Raw genomic sequence first — 24,530 nt, 5'->3', positions numbered from 1 at the left:
TGTGAAAAGAGCTCCTAGTGCATGTTTTCCTATTCAGAGTCAGGAGGGGGAGAGCTGTGTGGCAGGAGAAAGAAAGGGCGATGCTTTGCCTGCTGGCACTGGTCATCCTTTCAGTCTGCCCAGATGCTCATAAAACCTCAGCCTGACGCACTGAGGCTGCCAGCTCTTCACTTTCCCCTCACTAATATTTCAGTGTTACCCCATGGCATTACCTCACTGTGTTTTTGTCTCTGGCCTGATACATTAAAGATTTGTGCTAAACTTTGTCCAAAAGAATCTGCTTTACTGTGTGAAAACAGTCTGTCAGGACAAAGTGCTCATGCCAGCTAAGTACAAAAATACCTCTTTTAACTCAGAGATGTGTCTTCTAATGATTTAAGCTCAAGAATTCAAAGTCATTCTTTGTTTCTCTAAAAAAACCAAAAGAATCTCAATCATGGTTTAAATAACCCTTTATTAAATAGCTGAGAAACTGGAAAAATGCCAGATTTTATTATAGATCCTAAATGACTGTGGTTAATTTGTGATAAGATAGGCTTTCTATTGTCTCCCTTGAGCATTATCTGAGTTTGCTGCCTTATTTGGTTGTAGTTTATAAGCTACAATGTTATTTTACCTTGAAAATAGGGAGAAGAAAAATGACCGTAACAATCTGTGTATGCATTTAACAGCTGCCCTGCAGATAAGATAGGTAATACTGGTGACCTTTGGCTTCTTGTGACCACATTTTAAAGAGAAAGATATCTACTTTAAAACTCACATGTCTCTGATGAAGTGTGGTTTTGAAGGAACAGAGAAGGTCAGATGTAATTTGATGTCAAATTACACCATGTGTTGACTTAAGAAATCAGAGGTGCAAATCACTTAATAAGATTACTGTAAGATGTAAAAGAACAGGATATTTCACCATGAAAAATCTGCAGGAAGCTTAAAAATACATTACCAAAGTAAACACTGATGCACACGTAAAATGTTTTTGGAAGAAATTTTCTCTAAGTATTAGCTAATGTAAAGAAGAAACCATTTGCACAGGAAAGTACAACTAAAAATTGTTTGAGACAACAAAAAGATCTAGTTAGGAGAAACTTTGATTTCTTTCTCCCTCTTTTTCTCTTTTTTTCTCTTTTTTTCTCTTTTTTTTCTCTTTTTTTCTCTTTTTTTCTCTTTTTTTCTCTTTTTTCTCTTTTTTCTCTTTTTTCTCTTTTTTCTCTTTTTTTCTCTTTTTTTTTTCTCTTTTTTTCTCCTTTTTTCTCCTTTTTTCTCCTTTTTTCTCTCTTTCTCTCTTTTTCTCTTTTTCTCTTTTTCTTTTGCAGTTAAATTAGAAGAACTCCTAAATTCCAAAGCACGTACCTACAAGACATGTATATCCCAGTAAGGCCTGTAGATAAGTGGAACAGTAACTGCCTATTCAATATCATCAAAAGCTTGATGCTGAATGGGGTGCCATGTACTCAGCTGCCTGTGGAACTTGAGGGATGTGACAGCTGCTCTTCAAAACACATTTATTTAAGGTAGTTTTGGAAGGGTTGGTGATGTATGAGGGATATTTTACTCCTTATCCTTGTTGGTGCATGGAAGAAGATGTGATCAGTGGTGGTGCTGGAGAAGCCAGGAGGAACACAGTGCAAGGTGTCTTGTGGAAACGGTTCTAAACTGTGCTGAAGGACCAACTGTCTGTGGATGTGTGGTTTTATTCATTCATACTCTACACATGCACAGATATGTTTTTCTTCTGAATTAAACAGAATCCAGCCTTTCTGGAGACAAACAATCATTTCAATGCATCACAAAATATTATCCAGTTACCTCTTCTCTGAGACCAATAACTTGTTTTTTGTAAAAAAGTGTCAAGCTTGAATTTGAAGACACACAGAGAGGGATAATATAATAATTTCCTTAATAATTTGTCACATTTTTGTTTTTTAAAAAATATCACTTTATCTTTTCATCACATTAGCTTTGCACCAGGCATTTTTTCTGCAATGAAGAGCACTATAGCACAAGGTATTTCCTCTGCAGGAATACACTCATACATTCATGTGAAAACATGCAAGTTGGGTATTTGATCATGTATTCTTTGGGGCACAAAGGCTGGGTTTGAGGTTCTGAAGCATTCGTAGGTGACATCAACAGCTTCTCACATGCTGGGTTAAGATATATTAATTAATTAATTAATATTTAAGTGGCCTTGTATTTAAAATGTTTTTTCTGAATTCTGAAAATGACCTGCATGGGGGACAAGACTAAACTCATGATCAGCATTACAACCTTTGCAAGAGCCAGAGGTGCTGAATAAAGAGAGAGGAGATTAGTAAAAAGACACATTTCGTAACCATTGTGTGAACCTAATTTTTTATTCTCCATCCATCAATCAGCATAGCTTCAATGTCTTTTAAGGAAAAAAACAGCACTCAATGTCTGACACAGGGGTTGACATCCCTTAAAGCTTTAAGCACTGAGATGTTTCCCTTCTAACAGTAGGAGGCAGGTAGGGTGTTTAGGTCCTGCTTATTGCTTGGCTCATGGGAATGAAGCAAATCCATACACTGCTGACCAGGCAGGATTTTGTATGAAAGAGTGTATAATTTGGATAGGAGTTAAAGTATAATTTTAAAATAAACACTTGACTTATATTTTACCTTTTTTTCTTGGCTGATCATAATGTGTGAAGAGCCCCAGGAGTGAAACTTAATTTTGTGTACACATTGATGGGGTGGGGGAACTTATCAAAGAAACATGTTTCTGGCAAAACAGACCTGCTTAGCTTAAAATGTAAACATGTGAAAGGGATTTTCTGATATATAAAATATTTAGAGATGTACAGTCTTGTGGGCTGTGAACTGCTTCCACAACTACCTTTGAAGAGGAGGACTAATTGCAGCACTTCATATCTCTTGCATTGAGTCAAACCTGAATAATTCCCACTTAGGATCGCTGGGCCACTGCAGATGAGCAGAGGTGTCCCCAGCCCAATTTTCTGCGCCACGGAGTTAAGGATACAGAAGCAGCTGAAACTCTGCTCTAGTGCCTGGCAATCCTAAGATTCACCTTTTAGACTCAGAAAACTTATCCTCATAGGTGCATATTTAAAAAAATAGTTATTTCGAGGAGTCTCTTCAGTCCCCTGGTGCTTAGTTTCTAGTCCTGAACTTTGCCTGTATGTCATGCCATTGGCATAAGCTTAGGTATAGCACTCACAAAGCTAGAAAGGGAGGAGATTTGTAGGTGGCCTAAAGTTTCTCCAATCTGTACAGCACCAACACATTTTAATGTATAATAACATATTTGTATTTTATTTTTATATGTGCACACCTATGTATACATGTGTAAATTTGAAGGTCCGGTGTTAAAATCTTAGACTACTTTGAAGTGTATTTGTTGTGATGACAGAATAAATTGGGAAAGTTATTTTTCACACTTTCAGTCGCTGGCTGTTTGCAGTGCTTAGTGACCAATCCTCAGAGAAGAGATCCTGACACAGGACCAGCTGGCCAGTGTGCACTCAGGTCATTTGTTACAGCACCCACATTTTCACAAGCTAGTCTGATTCCAGAGCTATTGCTATGTTGCAAGGGAACATTTCAGCCTGTAGACTTTAATCTATACCGATGCAGAGGTTTATCAGTTAAGAGTGTAAAAATTCCTATTCTTAATAAAAAGGTCCCACATTTTTCCCCATTATTTTCCTGAAAGGTTCACTGAGGAACTGGGAAATTATTGGACGTGTGGTATATTTTCCGTGAAGGTGACTTGCACCTGAACATGTGTCTGAGACATCCTAGGCACTGATTATTCTGCTATAAAGCATGTCCATATGCATGCCCAGGTTTTTCAGATACACAGAATTTGCTCTGATGTGGCTGCTAGACATCTGGAAATCCTGGACACCTGACTAGACTTCAAATTCAACCTGGCTAAAATAGCCAGGGAAAAATTAATGTTTGTCTGAGAAAACTGGGTGTACAACATCTGCCTTGATATAGCTTTACCATAAGAAATATGTAAACAGGAGTACAAAACCCCACATATTTTTTCAATGTGTGAAAATTATTCTTCCTGCGAGAAGGCTTATCTTCCTTGAGAAACTGGCATAAACTCTACTATGACTCCCTAAGGGATCTACTGATATCAGCAAATCCACCTAAAAGCAGTCACTTAAGAAGTTCCTCGACATTTTCCAGAGTCATTTGAGCTTCTTGGATTTTCAGTCTGAAATCCTGTTTCCAGACATCTGACCCCTGGATACTGTACAGCCCTTGAAAATGTTTATTTTGAACTTGAGTCCCTCTTTAGCAAAGCTACTAGAGAACTCCTGTACAACAACAGTAATCACCATTTCTCTCAGAGTGGAATCAAAGACTGCCCAATTAGTCTGGTGCAAGGCAGTGTTTGTGTATGAGTTATAACTAATGAGGAATTGAAAGAGAATTGTTCCATTCCCAGGTTAAGCACTGCTGGCAAAATTAGCAAATGTGATTCCTTTTTTCCCTCAAGGCATGAAGCTGGAGAAAAAAGCAAGACGAGAAGAAAGCAGCTTCTGCATTTTTCTTCTAATCAGCCATGCGTATTAGCGTATAAGGCAAGACAGGAAGGTAATATGAGAATCAGGCAAGCAGCCAGATGACATTGTGTAAAGCATCTTTGTATAACTGCCAGCTAGTGTCTTATAATATTGAACACTGAAGTTTCTATTTAGCAGTGTTGATTGAATGGTGGGAAAAAAAAGTCCAGGCAAGGATAATGTCTGTAATCAGCACTGCACGATTGCTATTGTCTATGCTTGGTATACTTAATGGAGAAGCTAATTACCATGTGTTCATTTTTTATTGCGTTTACTATATTGCACAGAGAACTAATATGATTTTTTTTTTTCCCCTCCATGGGTTTACAGAAAACAAACAACACAAACAAAACCATGATGGATCCCCCTCTCCACCCCCAACCTTAATTAATTCTCATTAGGGCCACCGTTTTTATTTCCAAGAGGAAGTCAGAAGGCGAGGATAGCATGCCTGATGAGCTCCCTAACCTAGCCCTGTGTGTGCTTGGACTGGGCTGCTGATGGGTTTGAATGTGACAGGAAGGAAATGCACAAGCCCAATGCACAGTCGTTTCATTTAACTTCTCTGAGACACATTCATATACCTACCATTTCCCATGCAGCTTTAAAAAAAAAAAAAGGGCAAAGTACTCCTGAAAAGTCTGACAACTGACAATGTCTTTCTGCATGGTTGCAAAAGAGCAATGCTGTGGAGGCACACCCCAGGAACAACATGACAGTGCCTAGAAGCCCAGTCTTAGAGTAGCTAGGTGGGAGAATGTTTGCCCCTCTCTGATCCTCAGGCCATCCTCCGTGCCTGTCTAGTGCAAACCATCTGGCTGAGCTCACCTGCTGCTGCTGTGGGGCATCAGCACAGGCAAAGGCCCCTGCAGGACACCACCTGCAGCACTGCCTCCTTTTAACCCATAGCCTCATGAGCTGAGCCCACCCTCGGGTCAAAGCCTTCTGCTCCTGGAGGGAAGTGGGCACCCACATCTTCAGCAGGTGTCTTGGACACCAACCAAGGGACTTTTGGTAGGGCTTATCTTTGTGTAAAATACTCGAACAGCTATCATGGGAGGGATTAGAAGTTTGCGCTAAAGGTAAGTTGGGAGTTTGTTTATCGACTCCTACTTCCCTGCTCACCTTTCTGATGAAAAATTATTCCATGAAACGTGAGCATAGAGGGGCTACTTTGAACTGCATCCGTGTGAATTCGTACCTCACCTAAAGTCAGAGTATGATTTTCAGTGAGAACTGTGCCCATAGGGGTCTGATTTTTAATTGTGTTTAGGAACCACAGGATGGTGGTGGTGACAGCATGTAGGATGCTTCTGAAGTGCCTTTGTTTCCCTAACTTGCATTGGAAAGTAGTTCCATATAACTCTGAGAAATATCTGATTTGCATTGACTGTGCTTGGAGGGTTAATAGAGCTGTTAGCATAACCTCTGCCAAACTAGTGTGACACTAGTGAGTCCCATGAATTGTTGTGTGGCCCCTGGGAGAGGTCAGGATCCTGCTCAGGTCCTGTTACTCTTCCTGGAGGGATCAAATTCCACATGGAGGCTGTGTTTTGAGAATGCATAAGGTACAGTGTCCCAGGGACCTGAGCAGCAATTGTCAGATGCTGATTAGACCAATATTAACACCAAAGCACAGCTAAAAAAATGTCACTCAAACTGAATTGAGAGCTGATCTTAACAAGCAGGTTCACAAAGTCTGGCCCTCCCACAGTAAATAGGAAGATGTTACAGTATTTATAGACTGGATTTCAGAAAGCAGAAACAGCTAATGCACTCTCTTTATTAGGCATGCTCTCTAGTGCCTGCAAATTGCTGTGTATTTCAAGCCTTATTTAATTTTTAATACGTCAGCCTGTTACGTAATCAGATATATTTTGAGGGAAACTTATCTTGCAGTCTACTGGTTTCCCTGTAAGAGTTCAGCAAGCTATTGTGTGTGGCTTTTATGGACAGCATCTCCTCTCCTTTTCTCCTGCCAAAACTGAAATTAGAATATCCTACTCAAAGTATATTAAGCACAAAGAAGCAGTGTCTGACAAAGTGGTGGGTAAGGAGACAGATCAATTCTCTACTACACAGAGAAGGAGTGAGGACTTGCTCATCTACTAATGAACATTCTGAGGTAAAAAATTGGCTGTTCCCCCATATGGTCCTCTAATGCTGCCACTGAGTTAGGCAAGGTAAGAAGGAAAGACCAGATGAAGATAAAGCATTTGATAAAGCATTTCAATGCCTGTGACATATGACTAGAAGGTCTCTAAAGAGTTTGGTTGCTCCTAGGTCCATAAATCTTAAAACCATGAAACTGAGATGTGTAAGAAAGACCTGGCCAGGGATCCGACATTTCTCTTTTGCCCTCTTACATTGTGGGAGAAGGGATTTTGGAAGGATGGGTTCAAAGAAAATCTACATTCCAGGAAACTCACAACAGGCTTCTGTCTGGATCAGTATGCAGTGCTGTACAGAGGGTAAACCTTACTGGAGGTCAGCTTCACCCATCCAGAAAGGGGAGGAGTAGGAATCACAAGTTTCAAAGGAGGGAGGCAAATCTTTATGATTGCAGGGCATATTCCCTGGAATGGTGGTGCTGTAAGGGAGTAAACCCTCCAGCTTTTCCTTAGACTTTCACTGGACTTTTGTTTCTCTTCTAGGAAAACATAAAGGTTTATTTCTGAGGTCTCTTAGATGCATGGTTTACAGGCTACTTACAAATCTTGTGTAAACCCACTGCCTGAGTAACCACGTCAGTGTCTACAGATAGGACTCACTCTGAGGTGGGGCCCCCTTTTATATTCTTGTTGTAATCTGCTTCCTAAATACTTTAGCTGAGAGAAAGAATTGATTGAAATGTCTATTCTGCACATGGAATTTCAAGTTTTTGAAGTAATGGATGTTTTTGCATATGAAAGATCTGCTTTTACTGAAAAAGATTTCTTCCAAGAAAAAATAAATCAGGGAATCAATCTCAGCATTCTGTAGTTCTGTTACAGAACATCAGCAACTTAATTTGTGTGTTTGGACTGTAGTGATAGCAAAGGACATATTGAAGAAAACAGTGACTAAATTTATAGAAGTATACATGTTTGGGCTTTTTATGAAGGAATAAGCTTTCAGATGGCTCCTGTGGTCACCTTTCCATGTCTGCTGTCAGAAAGATGCTCTCAGAGTGTCTTCTGAGCACTTCAGCGAGGGGTAGGGGGAAAACAAATGAATAAAAGGCTTAAGAAATATCCCACATTTAGGCATAATAGTAGGAGAATTTAGCCTGAACTACGTTCACAGGAATATTTTCTGTATTCAAAATAAGTTTAGAATTGGTTCTCTTTAACTATATCACAATATGCAATGCATGAACTCCAGATCAGTACAGTATTTAATTTGCCTCTATGGCTTTTCTTATCCTTATTAATTTTAGATAGTGTTTTCATCAAGATACTCAGTTTGATGTAGCCAAAACTTGTAGTACCACCCACACATGCTGGTAAATGTTTTGCATTCAAAAGTAACTAGAAGTAACTATAAGTAAATATAAGTAAATATAAGTAAATATGAGTAAATATAAGTCTTGCACCACTTTTCCTATCCTCTTCCCCTTTAGGAGTGTCATGGGGTGAGTTTACCTTTAAGATAGCTTAGGGAGCTGGGAGAAAGTTGAAGCTGCAAAAGGCTGATGGGAGTCTTTTCTTGTGACCAATTATTGGTCATTTCTAAGAATTGACAGCAGTTTTGACCATTGAAAAGTGACATCAACTTGTGAACACCACCTTAAGATGTAAAGCCAGCGTTGTCTTACTCTCTTTGGTTTTCGACTTCTGACAAGGTAACGAGGCTCTGTCTCGGCCTCCTCTCCTCTCCCTCCAGGCTGGACAAGGCCACAGAGGACGGAGAGAGGGAGAAACGGAGCCGGCCAGCCTGGCTTGGTTTGTAGTTTCTGCTGCTGGACTGAAACCTGACACCATGAACAGCTGCAGTTTTTTCCAAAACTTTAACTCTTTTACTACTTGGATAAAACTTACAGATTACTTTTTTTTTGAGAGAGAGAGAGAAGGATGAGAGAGAGATAACATGAAAGAGACATCATAAAACTATCAAAGACAGTGAAGAAAAGAGTTAAGTTTTAGATGGAGAAGAGAGAATAAGGAGATGCTTTATAAGCTGAAATATTTTTCTGTTAAAGCTATGGAGATGGACAGTAGTGTTCTGAAAAAAACTCCTTTAATTCATGACAGAGTATATTGGGAGGAATGGAGTGTTCAAAGTGTGGATTTTGAGCAAAAGGTGGAGTAATTGTGATACAGTGAGGTGCTGGAACAGAGTGAGGCGAAGTAATAGCAGAAGATTTGAGGCCTTGAGAGGCAATGAGAAAACTGTTTCCAGGGAAGCTCACAGAGACAGATGAAGAGAACTTTTGCCTTTGAATAACTCATCCTTTAAATGACATCCCTAGACTCATTGACCCATAACACACCTCAGAGTGATGTGAAATGAGAGGAGCAAACTGATGACAGATTTCTGGGCAGCTGGCATCAGAAAAATAGAAAGCTATAACAGAAATAGTTTTCTTGTGAGAAACTCCATAGATTAGTAGAAGAAGACTTCTGTTTCTCTACAAAGACTGATGAGAAGACTCTAGCAGGAATTGGGACTGTTTTAAACATCAAAGTTCCAAAGTTTTTTGTCTCTATGTTGTCATGTGAACAAGGGAATGGTGGGTAGTGGGGGATAAAAGGGTTTTCTGGAGGTTTATTCTGGTGTTCTTGTAGTTTTGTTAATAAACTTTCTTTATTCCTTTTAAGTTTTAAGCCTGTTTTGCTCTTGTTCTAATCCATATCTCACAGCAAGAAATAAGTAAGTTTTCTAGTAATTTTTTAGTTACTGCTTTAAACCCACGACATTTATTTGGTGTGTTGGCCGGGAAATGAAATTAGCAAATCTAAACCACTACAAGGAGATAGTTCTATAATGTAACCTAATGTGCAGAAAAATACTGAAATAGAAGAAGAAATTTAGCAATTTAGTGTGACATATCTGGCAGGGAATCCAGAAGGCACAGATCTCAGTTTGAGTGTCCATTCAGTCCACTAGACTGGAGTAGACTGGACCACTGTAGATAGACTAAGTGCTTAAATGAGTGATGTATTTACCTTGTATTTTGTCATGGTCCTTTACCCACCATTAGGACTGGTAACTCTTCACAGGCAGATTCTTAGATCATGGCACATGTTTCTTAAATCCCCTTTCACTAAGGGCTAAGCTTGGTGTGACATTTGGGATGGGCTAAGAGCATACAAGCAAGCTGCATTGACACAATCACTTATTAAGGTGTGGTGGAATTTTGGACTGAAGATCACCCCTCATCCTCCCTGATACTGAAGCCCAGCACAGACATACTCAGGAGGATTTCTTCTTCTTTGTTACCACAGACTGGAAAGCTTGGCTTTTGCAAAGTATTAAAGGGATAACCGGCTCTGATACAAAAAAAAAACAACAAAAAAACACCCAAAAAAAAAAACCCCAACAACAAAACCTTCCTTGATAAGAAAAAAAACCAAATTCACTTCAATTACAAGTGATCTGGAAATTTGAAATTTATGGCCCATGTTGCATTTGATTTTCCACTTTCTAAGGTCTTTCTAGTGCTGCAAGACATGTTTTTAATCAGATTTGAAAACAAATACAGTTTATTATAGAGCTGGCATTTTGGAAAGGATTAGTTCTGCTCTGTCACTTCTGCATCTATTAAATTTTATTCAGTCATCATACAACCAAGAATACTGTATCTTATGGATGCATTTTAAGGCAGTAAAGTGGTGTACAGTAGTTGTCCCATTAGTGGAAAGTGTTGAATCTAGTGTATTTCTAAGCACTCCACTCTAATCTTTCTACCTCTATGTATAGAAGACATTAATGTGTTGTTTTAATTTGAGACTCAGATGCTCAAAAAGCTCTCATCAAGAACAATTTTCACGCTGTGCAAGATAGAGGAAATAAAATAAAGCACTAAAAATAAATAATTCAAGACAAATTTTATTCATTATGCTGTGTTTTCTGTGGGCAATAGTTTGTGTAATTTCTCCTACAGTGCCAAACTGAGCAACATCTTCTTATGAAGGAGCTTAGCTTTTTGCTTTGCACAAAATGTTTGATTTATGTGCTTCAATCCTTTTATCAAGTTAAGTTTAAATCTGTCTGACTATCTCTCCTTGTATCTATCACCTTAAAAAATGTGCACAAAACTACTCCCTTCCATGGACACACCAATTCTCAAGCCTCTCTTAAGAAAGGAATGCCCCATTTCTATGCTGTTTAATCAAACATATTTTGTTAGCTCTGTTTGCATTGCTTACAAGGAACTTGGAAAAACAGATTTGTTGTCCATGCAAAATAATGAGTTCCTTTGAAGTTGTTAACTTCTGGCCTAGTCTGACCTTCTTTTCACATGAAATTTACCTTGCATGGAGCTTACGTACCTTCCTTTGGGTAGGGAAATTGCATGTGTTTTAAAACATGTTGACTATCACATTTCTGATTTTTATAAGTTAATATGATTTCTAATCATATTAAATCATAAATTATTAGCACTTGGAATATAAAGTAACTCTGTCTTTTTCAAGCAGGGTTCAAAGTACCCCAAATAATTTTGAATAGTCAGAGTTACTGATTTGATTCCACCTACTTGTGGCTTCCTTCTTTTGTTCCCCAAGTATTTTTGTCAGGTAGACAATTTTCTGGCACCAAAGGCCATCTGAAGCTTGTTCAGATATGAAGAGGTTCTACAGGGTAAGTCTTTGGCCTATAGCATATTTCTTACCAGCTATGTAGAAAACAAAGGTCCTCTACAGAGACAGAACTAGAAATTTTAAGGTCAATAGCACGTTCAAGGCATATTAGGTAGGGCTTGTCAGAGACAGAGCAATACATGGTGCAGGGGGCTGAGAACTGTTCAAGAGAGAAGGTCAGAGAAACTGAAGTCAAATGACTGAGCATCAGAAAGCAGTGATGAACATTCATTTTGGGCCTGCTGGTGGATGATGGGATCTGGATTTCTGCCCAAGACTGTGGTTCTGCCTGTTGATTTCCAATATGGTCTGAGAAACAAAACATTGCAAGGACCTCAGTACTTACTGTGTAGACCAGAAAGGAGAAATAATGGCAAAGAGATGGGGCGTTTTCTTAATGAGACAAAGAATAGGATAAAAAAGATTATGCTTTGCTCTGTGGCCAATGGCACAGTAATGAGTTTTCTGCAGAGTAAAAGGGAAGTGGGAATGTATAGCTTCTACTCAACAAAAGCCTCTCAAAGACAATTCCATCCTCATTACAGTTTCAATAAAACAGTTAACTTTCACTGTCTGTCCAGACAGAGAAAATTAAGCACTTCTAAAGGCTTGTCTCTATGAGGGAAAATGGCATCTAACCAGATCCTGGGGTCACACTTAGGAAGAAATTAAATTACTTCAGCTGGAAGCCTTGCATCAGCCTGGATAGACATGGTGAAAAGCTGGTCTCTTCATTGGAACTGACTCAGCTAAGAATTCTGACACCTGGATCAAGACAGAAACAGGTAACAGTTTGTGCAGTTACATTCATCCTCCCAAGAGTATTGTTCCTGTGTTCAGTTACTCTTCATCTCTGAGGAAACATGAGATTGTTGGATTTTTTTTGTAAAGATTGTAACACAAGAACAGCCTCAGGATAGTTTCTTTGTCTTAATCTTTCATTCAACCTCTTTAACACAAGCCAATACCTCGAGCAGGACTGCTCCCTTGATACTCTGACTGAAACTGTGTACATGCTGTCCGTAGTGTTTCTTGGTGAACCAGACTACACACAGTAGCCAGAGTGTAAATAAACCCAGTCAAGACCTTCTGGAAAACGCAGTTCTGTAGAAAAAGACCTGAAGGTCCTGGTGGACACCAAGCTGCCCATGAGCCAGCAGTGCCCTTGTGGCCAAGACAGCACTGACAGCAGGTTGAGGGATGGGGTCCTGCCCCTCTACTCAGCCCCGGTGAGGGACATCTGGAGTGCTGTGTCCAGTTCTGGGCTCCTCAGTACAAGAGAGACATGGAGCTCCTGGAGCATGCCCAGCAGTGGGAAATGAAGATGATGAAGGGACATGAGCATCTCTCCTATGAGAAAAGGCTGAGGGAGCTGGGCCTGTTCAGCCTCTGGAAGAGAAAACGGAGGGGGACCTCTACAGTGTCCGTCAGAATCTGAAGGGAGGGTGCCAGGAGGATGGAGCCAGGCTCTGCTCAGTGCTGCCAAGCAATAGGGAAAGAGACAACAGGCAGAGGCTGATTTGCAGGAAGTTTCACCTGAATATGAGAAAGAACTTTACTGTACAGGTGACCTTGCACTGGAACAGGTTTCCCAGAGAGGCTGTGGAGTCCCCCTCACTGGAGATATTCAAGAGCCATCTGAGTGCAATCCTGTGCCTTGTGCTCCAGGATGGCCCTGCTTGGGCAGTGAAGCTGGGTGACCATCTGTGGCCCCTTAAACCTTATCCATACTGTGATTCTGTGAAGAAAAATTCACTTTTCCAGTGTAGAAAACAGATGGATATGCAACATTTTGCTCATGAAAAATTTCTTTTCTTGATGGACTGTTAAGAGTTGGAAAAGCCTACTGGCTTTTAGATGTCTTGTCTCTTACTGACATCTTTTCTCACTCATTGCTTTCAGTTATATCTGATCCTTTGAGACATGGATGTTCACCTTCTTGATGACAATGGTTGTGTACTGAGAGCTACCAATATTGACTTTACAAGTCACATGTTCACCGCATGGGTGATGATAGGATCTGCTGCCCAAAATGACAAAGAGTACATCACCCTTGTCTTTTTTAAAACAAGTCAAAGAATAATAATGGAGTTTTTCCTAAAATTCTACAAAACACAGAATTTCTCCCATTACATTTTGAGAATTACTGTAATTTTTGGAAAGACTGTAAGCATAACAAAGACATAATTGGGGTTTCCCAACAGACTTGAAAATAGGTCTTGCTAAGGCACAAGTTAAGATTTTGTCTTATTCTAGGATAAAACTGAAAAACATTTCTTAAGACAGAGACTGGGAAAACAGTGTGGTAAAGCAGAATTTACATACTGGACATTGTAATTATAGGACTTGTGCTGTAAATTTGTCATACAGAAGACAAGATAAATCTGTTCTTTTCCATTTGTCTTCAGAAATTGTTGCCTGGAATAATGTGTCCATTAAAGAAACCCCAGTTGAAGAGAGCCCAGAAAAGAACAGTAAAAATAACAGATAATCAGTCAATGTGGCTTGTGAATGCATTAAAAGAATATGCTTTTATACAGGTAGAAGAGAGCAGGATAAATGTGGGGCAAGGTAGCAGTCTTTGAATAACTGAAAAAGTTATTACAAAGAGAAAACAAATTGACTAAACTGGCTTCAAAGAAGATTTAAGTTGAATGTTAGAAATGAAACCAAAGAGTCTGGTAAGAATCCTGTTCAGTGAGGGAACGTAAAAGCAAGTCATGCACACTTAGTCTGGTCAAAGTGTAAGCTTAAGCCTGTTTCTGAGGAGGGAGTAGATGGCTGCTTGTGGTCCCTTCTTCCTGGCAGGTTTATGACTCAAAGTGGCAGCTGGAGAACTGAATTAATAGGCACCTGCCAAAATCACCTCTGGGAAGTGTTTTTCTTATCAATCATCTCAAAATATTGTTGCTGTTGTATCACGCTGATGTGGCATTTACTTTCTGTCCCTGACTCAAACTCCATGATTGCTCCTAGAAAAGTCTGTTCTTGGAGGACAATTTTGTTATGATTCCAGAAATCCAAAGGAAGGTATTGTTTTAAGTTCCATCAACGCTTATAACTGGTTTTAATCCAGCTTTTGAACCAGCTGAGATATGGCTCTTGCAGGAGTTACTCCTGTACTTGTCAGCAGAGAAAACACAACATGAACAGGACTGGTGGGCACTCAGCAATAAAAACAAAGTAGTTGATTGCCACAGCTTATCAGGAGGCAGTGTCACAGACCCAGATGTGGCAGTCTAGTGCCTAGTCTGGCAGGTGTGTGCTTCTGATGAGAAATCTGTAGTGCAATAGGAAATATGGAGTCTCCTGGTTTGCATCCAGATCCAACATTTGGGTAACAGTGATGACCATAATATTAAGCCATAGTTGATTACAGTGATGCACTTATGCCGACTGGTCTTTTCTTATCAACATCTCCCATTGCAAATCTCCACAGAGCTTTATAAAGAAAATAGTATTTTGCAGGCTTTCTAAGCTGGTACGACTTTTGCACACAGCTCTATACACTCGTGCACCTTTCTGTAATCATTGCTTGCAGTGTTCAGCAAGGTATATAAGAAGAGATAAGGTTTTATTAGGCCAACCGTTACAATTTGTAGAAATAGTTCTCATAGGCAGTAAATTCTTTCAGGCTGACGAGCCCTCAGCTGGTTCTGAGGAATAAAGACTTTTTCCTTCAGATATGACACAGAAATTCTGAAGTATCTTTAGTCATCATTTTTCAAAGTAATGTCAAGGCAATATTTTAAAGGCATTATATTTTGCTTTCCCAGGTAGTGGTTTTCTTTATCTGAAGGTTATTCAGACTGATAATGTATGCTTGACCTTTGGTTGGGGAAGGGAGAAAATAGGGCCAATGCCTCCCATCTGTATTTACTTCTCATTAGCATTTCTTTCTAAATCACTCACAGGTCTAGTGCTGCCCTAACTGTTGAGAAAAGACAGGCTGGAGAAATCAGCAGTGATCAGGGAAGCACTTAAAGGTGATGGGCTGATGCTTCAAAAAGCACTTGCATAAATAAATCTGCATCAGAGGGCAGAAGAAAAATGAAGCTCAAAATCTGTCTGTCTGCCTGCACTTCCCAGGCCCACGGCCGTGTTACTGCTAACTGGGAACAGGCAGAAGTGATTTTGCTTTTCTCTCTTCTCTTTGGACATGCCATGGGAAACCAATGAGTCCATTCAATAGAAAACCTGGTGAACACTGGCAACAAGAGACATTAATTTTGCCCAGGAGATACCAAATACTGAAAGAACAGACTAAAACTTAACATGCCCTCAAGCCCTGCTGATGTCTCTGACCTCCCGGGTTCTCCTCCACCAAAGTCACTGCTCAGCCTCTGGCATGTAAAGCACTTTTCAAGAAGGTTGTTTCAACATAACTTTTCATATTCTTTACAAAAACCGGGTATTTCAGGTGGTAGAGCAATGCATTGAGGTCTCTGGCTACATAAAGCCATCAACCCTTTCCAGATGTTGAAGCAACAGATAGAGGCAAGTGAGCTTGGAACTGCTACATACAGCAAAAAACTGCAGAAGATGCAAATGGAATGGGAAATAAGACATGATCAGGGACAATTCAAGTATGTACGACAACAAAATTATTATTAGAGCAAAAGCCAGGTGAAGGGAGATGATTAATAATGATGGTAGTGTACAAGCGGAAGAGAAGTAGGAAGCAGGAGGTGCAAAGGACCAAGGGAAAATTATTAGGATTGTTCTGCAAGCTGGCATCATGCTAGAAATAAAGGGGTACTCCAAAGACAGCAAAAATAATTTAAGAAAAAAAAAAAAAAAAGAAATATTTTCAAATCTGGACTGGAAACAATTAATCTGATTTGGAGAGCACCAGATATCGGCAAATTAAGTAATCAGGTAGCGGAGCTGATGTAAGCATGCTATCGATTAGACCCAGCATTGATATCATACTGACCACCATCACAGAGCAGGATTTCAGTTGTCTGAATTCCTAAAATATTTCCTTCAGGCTGTACATGATTCTACATTTAAACAAAAAGAGCAGGCTTTATTTCTTTTTTTTTTTTTCTTTTTCCTCTCTCTTTCCTGAGCTTTGAAGTGAAGTAAAGTCACTTCATTTAGTTTCTCTCCCATGTCTCCCTTCTGGATGGCTTTTAAAACATACTTTCAAAAGTACTGAGGTTTAATGATCTGACAATGTTCCCACTGAAGTCACTGTTGAAATTCCCCTTAGCTTCAGGTTCTAAACAAGATAATGAATAGGGTGAAAAATAAGTACAAGATATGTGAAATTGAAGCTATAACCAACATGGATTTTAATTTCAGTTCCAGTAGAACAAGTTTTAAAATAAAAATAGAAGCCACAATCCCAATTTCCTAGATGACTGCCTGCCTGGATGCTCAGATTCCTCGTCATTCTGATATCAGCATTATGACCACTTATTTGCTCTCTGGCAGTCAATCAAATACAGAAGAATAGGTCTTGATTTTAGTTCAGGAGAGAATGAGACATTTTTGTAATAACAAAAAAATTGCAGTGCTGAGCAAACCACTTCCACCAGTTCCCTTTTTATTTTGTTCTACTTCTGTTCACATGTGTCCTGGCAGATGTAAGCACAATTTTGTGGGACAGAAAGCACATCAAAATAACAAACTACTATTTTGATCAAAACAATATTTCATTGTGCAGCACCCTTCAAAGGACAGGTTTCCTTCCCTGCTGTTTTAATGTCATTCACCTAAACAATATTGATAGCCATAACTGCGAGATATGTTAAAACAGAGAAAATAGAATAAAAAACCCCAAACTTTCTAAAAGCTCTGGGTTTCTAATTTTCAAAATAAATGAGGCATCACCCCTGAAGTACAGATGAAACAGATTTTACAGGCAGACTTACTTCTACCTTGTTTTTTTTTAGTCCATGTTAAAACCTCTTGATTAGTGATCTCTCTTTCAGGCAGTTATCTGATTTGCTCATTCTCATGGTCAGTTGTATGGCCAGCTTTTATAGCTGTGATGAGACACCCACCTGCACTTTTCAAATTAATTTTCTCTCATAACTAACAAGCAGACAAGTTTGTGATACTTATGGATGATCGCATATGGGCATTTAAAGGTACAAGAAACATGGACATAAGATTCAGTACCTCTGGTCCTTTTGGCTACTTGTGCCTATCAACCTGACTAAGGAGATACATATTCTTCATGAAAAATTTCATCTCTCTGCTGTGAACCATGAATTAAGAGAGGAAGACAGACTTCTGTCACGGAGGCGTGGTGAGTCAAGGAAAGGAGAAGCCCAAAAACCTGCTAGACCATGATTCTAAATGAGAGAAGTTAATGCGCTGGATGATTTTTTCTTCTTTTTAAATACATGCAAGGAACTATAAAAACTCAATAATGAATAGGCTGAATAAATAGTTGCACACAGGATTCATGCCATTGCCTCATTAAGGCATCTGCTGATATTTACCAGCTCACAACGGCAGAGTTAATGCAAACTGTGTAATTTCTTTCCATATTTCCCTTCCAAATAATAGACATTACTCTTAATGGGAATACCACAGAAATGAAAAGCCAATAGAAAGTGAAAATTTCATAGTGTTATGGTGCTAACGCAGTGTTCAGCACCAATTTAAAAGTGTTTCCATTTAAAATTTAATGAATATGGTCAGACACTGGAAAGCAGTACAAATGCTGTGCTGGTCATGCAATGTCCAGTTTTCTTAATTGGCTTCAGGCCTGATTTAAATTCTGTCCAATTCAATGGCACTCCTTCCAGTCACTTCACTGGATGGTGCCTCTGGTCCTCAGTGCTCCGGTTCTATGTGCCTAGGAAATATATTAGATTAGTGGTAAAAGTTGTCATGTATCCAAGGGGTCATTTACTTCTCTCTCATGTAAAGAGAGGGATTTTCTGAACATGAATATACTGGGTTTGTGAATATTAAAAGTTACTGTTATGCACTTCATAATTTATCACTCAAATTGCACCTTCAGCTATATTAGGTATGCTCAAGGATCCTCAAAGACTGTGTGATTAAGTACTCAGTAAGTTTGCTAAGAGCTTGGTTTCTCATTTCCTCACATCTGGAAGGATCATTTACATTCATCAGATTTGTTACTTATTTCTAGAATATTTGCAAGGTCATAATATCTAGGAGTCTGAAGTTACATACCTGGACCTAAACTTTTTAATGGTTCATAGGGTCAGAATAAAAAAATGTCATGCCTGTCTCAAGCAACTTATAGTCCATGGAGAAGTGAGAGAAAACTGGATACAGGAGGTTCAGAAGTGTGTTGCTGACTGGTATAACAGGCAGGAGCCTCAACATTTCAGCAACAGACACAATTGCCAAATCTCTGGTTTGTTTTAATGTTACTGACATCATGGCAAAGGTGCTTTTCTGAGAGGGCTTGAGGGAGCTTGGTGAAGGAGCTTTAGGGTTATGTTCAGGGAACACCTCCTGTGCCTGGGAATGACAGCTCCAGTTTGAGAGCCTACCAGGAGATGGATTGCAGGCTGGCAGCTGGAGTGATCAGAGTGGGGAACAAGCCTTCCAGCAGTGTGGAAGTAATGATAGATTAAATTGTTTTTAAATCATTTGAGACCCTCAGGTCTCAAAGACACTATATGATTACAAATAATCCTGAAAAGGCAAATGCTGAATATAAAGCTGGCAGTAGTGCTTCTGGAGGAGGCTCAGCATGCACTGTGGCTTCCACTGATGCAAGTGTGGTCAGCTTCTTTGTCCTCGGCAAGCATTTCCTTTCCTGTCCCACTTCTTGTTTTCTTTAATCATTAGCAAATTAAATCAATTTAATACAGTGAATGTATTATTTTTTAAGAAAATAGAATTTCTCTTGAATATTAATGACAGTTATTACAGTTTTTATTTGAACCTGGCTTGATTTTGTTTTTCTGATGTTTGTTTGATCATTAAAATATAGGCTAGTGGGAATGTGAAGTGAAATCAGCAGTGTACGTTGAATTTAAATGTATTTTTCCGTTTTAACAAAAGTTTTTATTTGTGATTATGGGAAAAAGGCAGCTCAAAAATCACAATATAAGTCATATGCTGAAAAAGGTATTTGAAAAGCAAAAATTATGTATTTCAGAAATTCCTGTGCACATTCTGCCAATTTTGACCTTTGTAATCTTCACAAAGCCAGATTTTACATAGCTCTACACCATATATATTTTCAGATTGTTCCAGATGAGTCCACTCCCAATCCCAATAGTCTGCACCATTCCTTCTCCATACCTTCTCTATTCCTTAGCCCAAACCTAAAAAATATTGCTCTGAGTTGTATGGGAAATGAACCTGACTCATGGTTATTCAGTCTGTAAATAGACCATTAACTCCGAGGCTAGGATTCAACATAGATATATGTAGTCATCTTTATGCTTTTGGCATTATAATTCATGTGCCTGCTATGTAAGCAAATGTGCAGAAAAATGCATGGACATATTTGAGGAAATCCCTGACCTTCTAAAATGAATGGGAATCTTACTGAAGATTCAAGTAGAAATAGGTCTCTCATTATTCCTTAAGCTGATTACCACCAGTCATACTGGTGACAGTTTGCCACCCTCCCAGTTTCCCTGGAAAAGCAGAATTGATAGATATCTCTTCCATTACCAACAACATCACAGCTCTGATGTGGTTTTAAATATGTTTAGCCATCATTTCCTTCTCCTGGTATGATCCTGGTGCATGATAAAAATAATTAAGTGTTTAATGAAGTTGAGAGAATGATGCACTAGGCAGAGATTTATGTATTAAGCTTTGAGCTATAAAGAGAGGGTCTAGTTCTGATAGAAAATATATACCTGTAATTTGCTAATGACTTAGTGGAAATTGTGGCTGCTTGATCTCTTACACAGCCTCCACTTGGAGCTGGCCCCTTAAAAGCACCAACTTGCCAGGGCTGAGAAAGCAAGCAGTTTGTGTAAACCATTACCTATGCAAACTCGTCATTTTGGCTGACAATAAGAGACAGTGGGAAGAAAATAATTAGACTAACCATGCTGAGTGTCCTCATCAAAGGACAAAAAAATCAAACCTAGAAATATGAGTGGGTTTTTTTTTATTATTATTATTTTTTTAGTTGTAATCTTCAGACTAACAGAAAAAGAGGCAATGAGAAAACAAGGATTTATATCAGACTGGAAGTCCTCATTATCAACCCGCTACCTTGAGATAGAAAAAAAGAATTCCTGCAACTCGATTCTTCACAAGTAAACTCTGATTGCTAATTATTTGCTAAATTTCCTGCTGATGTTCCCTGAGTGTAGGCAGCCTTGATGAAAGTTTCTAATGCTTGTCTTGTCAGCAGGAGAGAAGAAAAAGTGGGCCAGATTAGTTCAGAAAGGGCCCTCACTGCTCATCACTTACATTTTCACTGAACATGCATTGACACTTGTCTGCCACCAGCTCACAGCATCCCCTCCACCTTCCTTCATCATGGACATTTGAAGTACAGCTGCTCAGGTTCTCTAAAAAATGAATGGCAATAAAAAACTCTGAAAGAAACCAAAAACTGATATCACGTCACTCATTTTCTACCATCTCGAGAATAGAGGAAAACTTGCATGTCAGAAAATTACTGTAACAGGTACAGTCAATTTTACCTGTCTATCACTTCTCCTCACACTCATCAGCCAACTAAAAGTAATAAACTATCGCTGTCCAGTGTTATTTGATCTTTGGTATTCAGGTGTTTCCCAGCATGTGGTTATCTGGAGAGCTGCTAGGACAGTATTTCCAATACTTCTGTAACAGTACGATGTATCTATACAGAGAGAGGCCTGTGGTATCAGACAGGTCAGTTTTCAATGGCATTGAATGATAACTGCGATGTTGCATAGGAGAAAAATTGCAGAGGAGGAGCAGGGACTGGAATCTGGGTTCTTTGTGCCACAGGGAGGGCTCTGTACTAAGTACATTAATAATTGCACCTGGTCTCCTTTTCCTTCCTGGTTACTATTATTCCATGCAATGTGGAAGGGCTTTAATGGGAAGAAATTAGAGGATATTTCTTGTCCTCCTCTCATTTTATGTCAACTACCATAATTAGGTGATGGTCTTACGGTTATCCTTTTTTGGGAAAAAGAAGAGTCAGTGTTTTGGGGGTTGTGTGAATCATCAGTGAGGCAGACTAAATTAGACAGACACCCATAAACCCACTAAACCCACTAAATATGGCAGACACCCATAAACCCATGGGCTCTGCTGGAATGTGCCCATGAGGGAGCTAAGGGAGCTGGCAGATGTTGTTCTGCTGCTCTCCATAACCTTTGAAAAATCATGGAGAACGGGAGAGGTGCCTGATGGCTCAAGGAATGCCAATGTTACCTCTGTCTTCAAAAAGGGCAAGAAGGAGAACCCATGAAACTATCAGCTAGTCAGCCTCACCTCCATCTCTGTAATTATTATGGAAAAGGTCATCCTGGAGGTCATCACCAAGAATATAAAAGAAAAGAAGGTCACCAGGAATAGTCAGCATGTACAGCCTTCTGTGATGACATGGCAGGATGAGGAGAGAGCAGTGGATTTGTCCACCTAGACTTCACACAGGGTTTGCACTGTCTCCAACGATATCCTTACAGGTGAGCTCAGGAAATGTGGGTTAGATGAATGCACAGTGAGCTGGCTGAATGGCAGAGCTCAGACAGGTGTGATCAGTGGAGCAGGAGGCCTGTAGTCTGTAGCATTCCCTGGGGATTAATTGTGAGTCCAGTCTTATTCAATTTATCAACAACCTGGACAATGGGAGAGGATGTACTTCCAGCACGTTTTGTGGTGGTACAGAACTGGGGGAGTGGCTGATACACCTGAAGGCTGTGCTGCCATTCAGTGGGACCTTGAGAGGCTGCAGAGTTGGGCAGAGGGAAACTCAATGAGGTTCTGCAAGGGCAAGTGTAGGGTCCTGCACCTGGGAAGGAATAACCCCAAGTACCAGCACAGGCTGGGGACTGACCTCCTAAAGAGCAGCTCTGAATAAAACTCACCATCTTTCCAATTCAAATAACATTGCATCTTCACTGCATCTGAGAAACAGACATATACATAGTTATACTATCCAGGTACATTTAAAGAGCAAATAGAAAATATTTGAAAGGAAGTTTGGCATTGATCCAAGAACAGATTTTTATCATTTTTAAACAGACAAACTTGTGTTTAGTTAAACTTGTTCTTTTTTAAACAGACTTACTTGTGACTTACAAGGAACTTTTTATAGTTATGTGAAAGCTTCCAAAAATCTTATGCTACCCTAGTAGTTTTTTTATGCCAATAAGATCAGTCGAGATAGATAAAACAAGCAACAAAAATTTATAGCACTCAGGAAGTGTTGAGCTACTGAGAAGTGATGATGCAGTGAATTAATGACTTAGTTTATTATATTTTTTCCTCATGACTTTGCATTAGAGGGGCTAGCTCTACAGACACAATTTTATTCAGATCACATAATGTTCAGTGCATTAGGTTTAATGGGCCTACTTCAAATGAGATTAAAGAAGTCATATTTTAAAAAAAAGTATGCTGGAATGATTAAAAATGCCTAACTTATTTTTATTTTCCTTAGCTTTTATGTCTAGAGTTTCTTCTGCCATGAGAATTGGAAGAATTACTTTTTTCCCCCTAGTTAGTATAATTTTTGAGGTTTTAGAATACTGTGCTTTAAAAGAAACATATCATGTATTCTGATCCTTCTGAAGTATTCCAAATTCAGTCCCCTATGGTGCCATTATTTATTTTCTGGATTATTAGATTATTTCCTAGTGTCATACCATGAAATAAAAATGTGTAACTCTGTTCAGTACATAAACTTAGTGACGCTAGGGATGAGAGAATTGGGACTTCAGTTAAACAAATAAACAATGAAAACTTGTGACATTCTCACAATGAACTGTTGATGGGTTATGTTCAACTTCTGGGTAAGTTCCTATTCCTGCTGCACACATCTCATTTATCTCTATTCTGGAGGCCACATTTGAAACTAACATAGTTTTCACATAATCAGAAGGTTTCATGGATGGTTTCCAATGTTTAGCATGAGACAGGTGGTGCTTAAATTTATGATTAAACAGCTTTCCTCTGGAAAGATTTCCTTGAAAACTTTATGCTAGAAAGTGCTGAAAGTTTGAGGAGAGAACAAAAGAATATGAATTAGTTATTTTAGAAGTTTTCTTAGAGATGGAAGCTTTTTCTGTCATGTGACTGAAACCCAAGCTCTAAAATTCAGACATAGTTTTTGCCCTAAAACTTAATTCTGCTGCAAAATGCTCTAATTGAACACCTCTGTCAGAAGTTTTGGGCAAAGAAAGAGCATTATTGTGATCCAATTTTTTATCAGCTTTGTACTGCATTCTTGAACTCACAATTGTAAATCTGTGTAAGATATTGTAGATGAGCAGCCAGGTTCAAAAGTTACTGGGCTGCTATGGAAATGCCATTAGAACCACTGCTTGAAAAGGCTTAGTGCATCTGCATCTAAAGACCTGCAGCATGGTGCCTGGGATAGTCATGCATGCTTAAGAATATGTCCAAAGTTTTTCAGATCCTCAGAATTCATTCATTCTTACGATCAAGAAAAACAATAAAAATTTATATATTCTCTTAAAAAAACTAATCATACGTTTTGTGTTCTGTTGATCATTCCGGTAGAGAACACCTTTGCATTCTGCTGCACCAAAACCAGAATGTTCAGTGTATGCTCCTCCACAATGTCCAGAAGGCACTAAAGGGAGAGTAGGTGTTTAACTCACTTTTCCATCCATCTCTTTGAGGCACAGCATGGCCCCGTAAGTCCCCTAGTTCTCTCTCAGTGACCACAGTCTGTTTTGGGGTACCCTTAGGTGCCCCTGCGGGACCACATCCATGTGCTTCAACCTTTTGTCTGTGGCACACCTCATCACACAATCTTTGTGAATCTCTACATCCAAGTGTGTGGCTGAACCTATCCTGAATTTGTAGGGTGTGTTTCTATCAGGATAAGTTTTGATCTCACCTACCATGTAAAGATTTTGTAGTCAATACTGCAAAGAAATTGGAAGGAATCTAATTCTTTTGCTACTACCAGAGCCTTTTAGTTTATTTCCTTTGCTGCCTGGAGGAGGTTTTGTTCCAAGCTAAGACCTCAGAGCCCATTATTTTTTCCTTGCATTTTTCCCTCAGGGTTGAGCAAAGGTTCAACACTT

This window comes from Poecile atricapillus, chromosome 4 (genome assembly GCF_030490865.1).
Source record: "Poecile atricapillus isolate bPoeAtr1 chromosome 4, bPoeAtr1.hap1, whole genome shotgun sequence".
In the NCBI taxonomy this organism is placed as follows: domain Eukaryota; kingdom Metazoa; phylum Chordata; class Aves; order Passeriformes; family Paridae; genus Poecile; species Poecile atricapillus.
The sequence above is the reverse complement of the archived record's forward strand: the minus strand, read 5'-3'. Positions refer to the sequence as shown.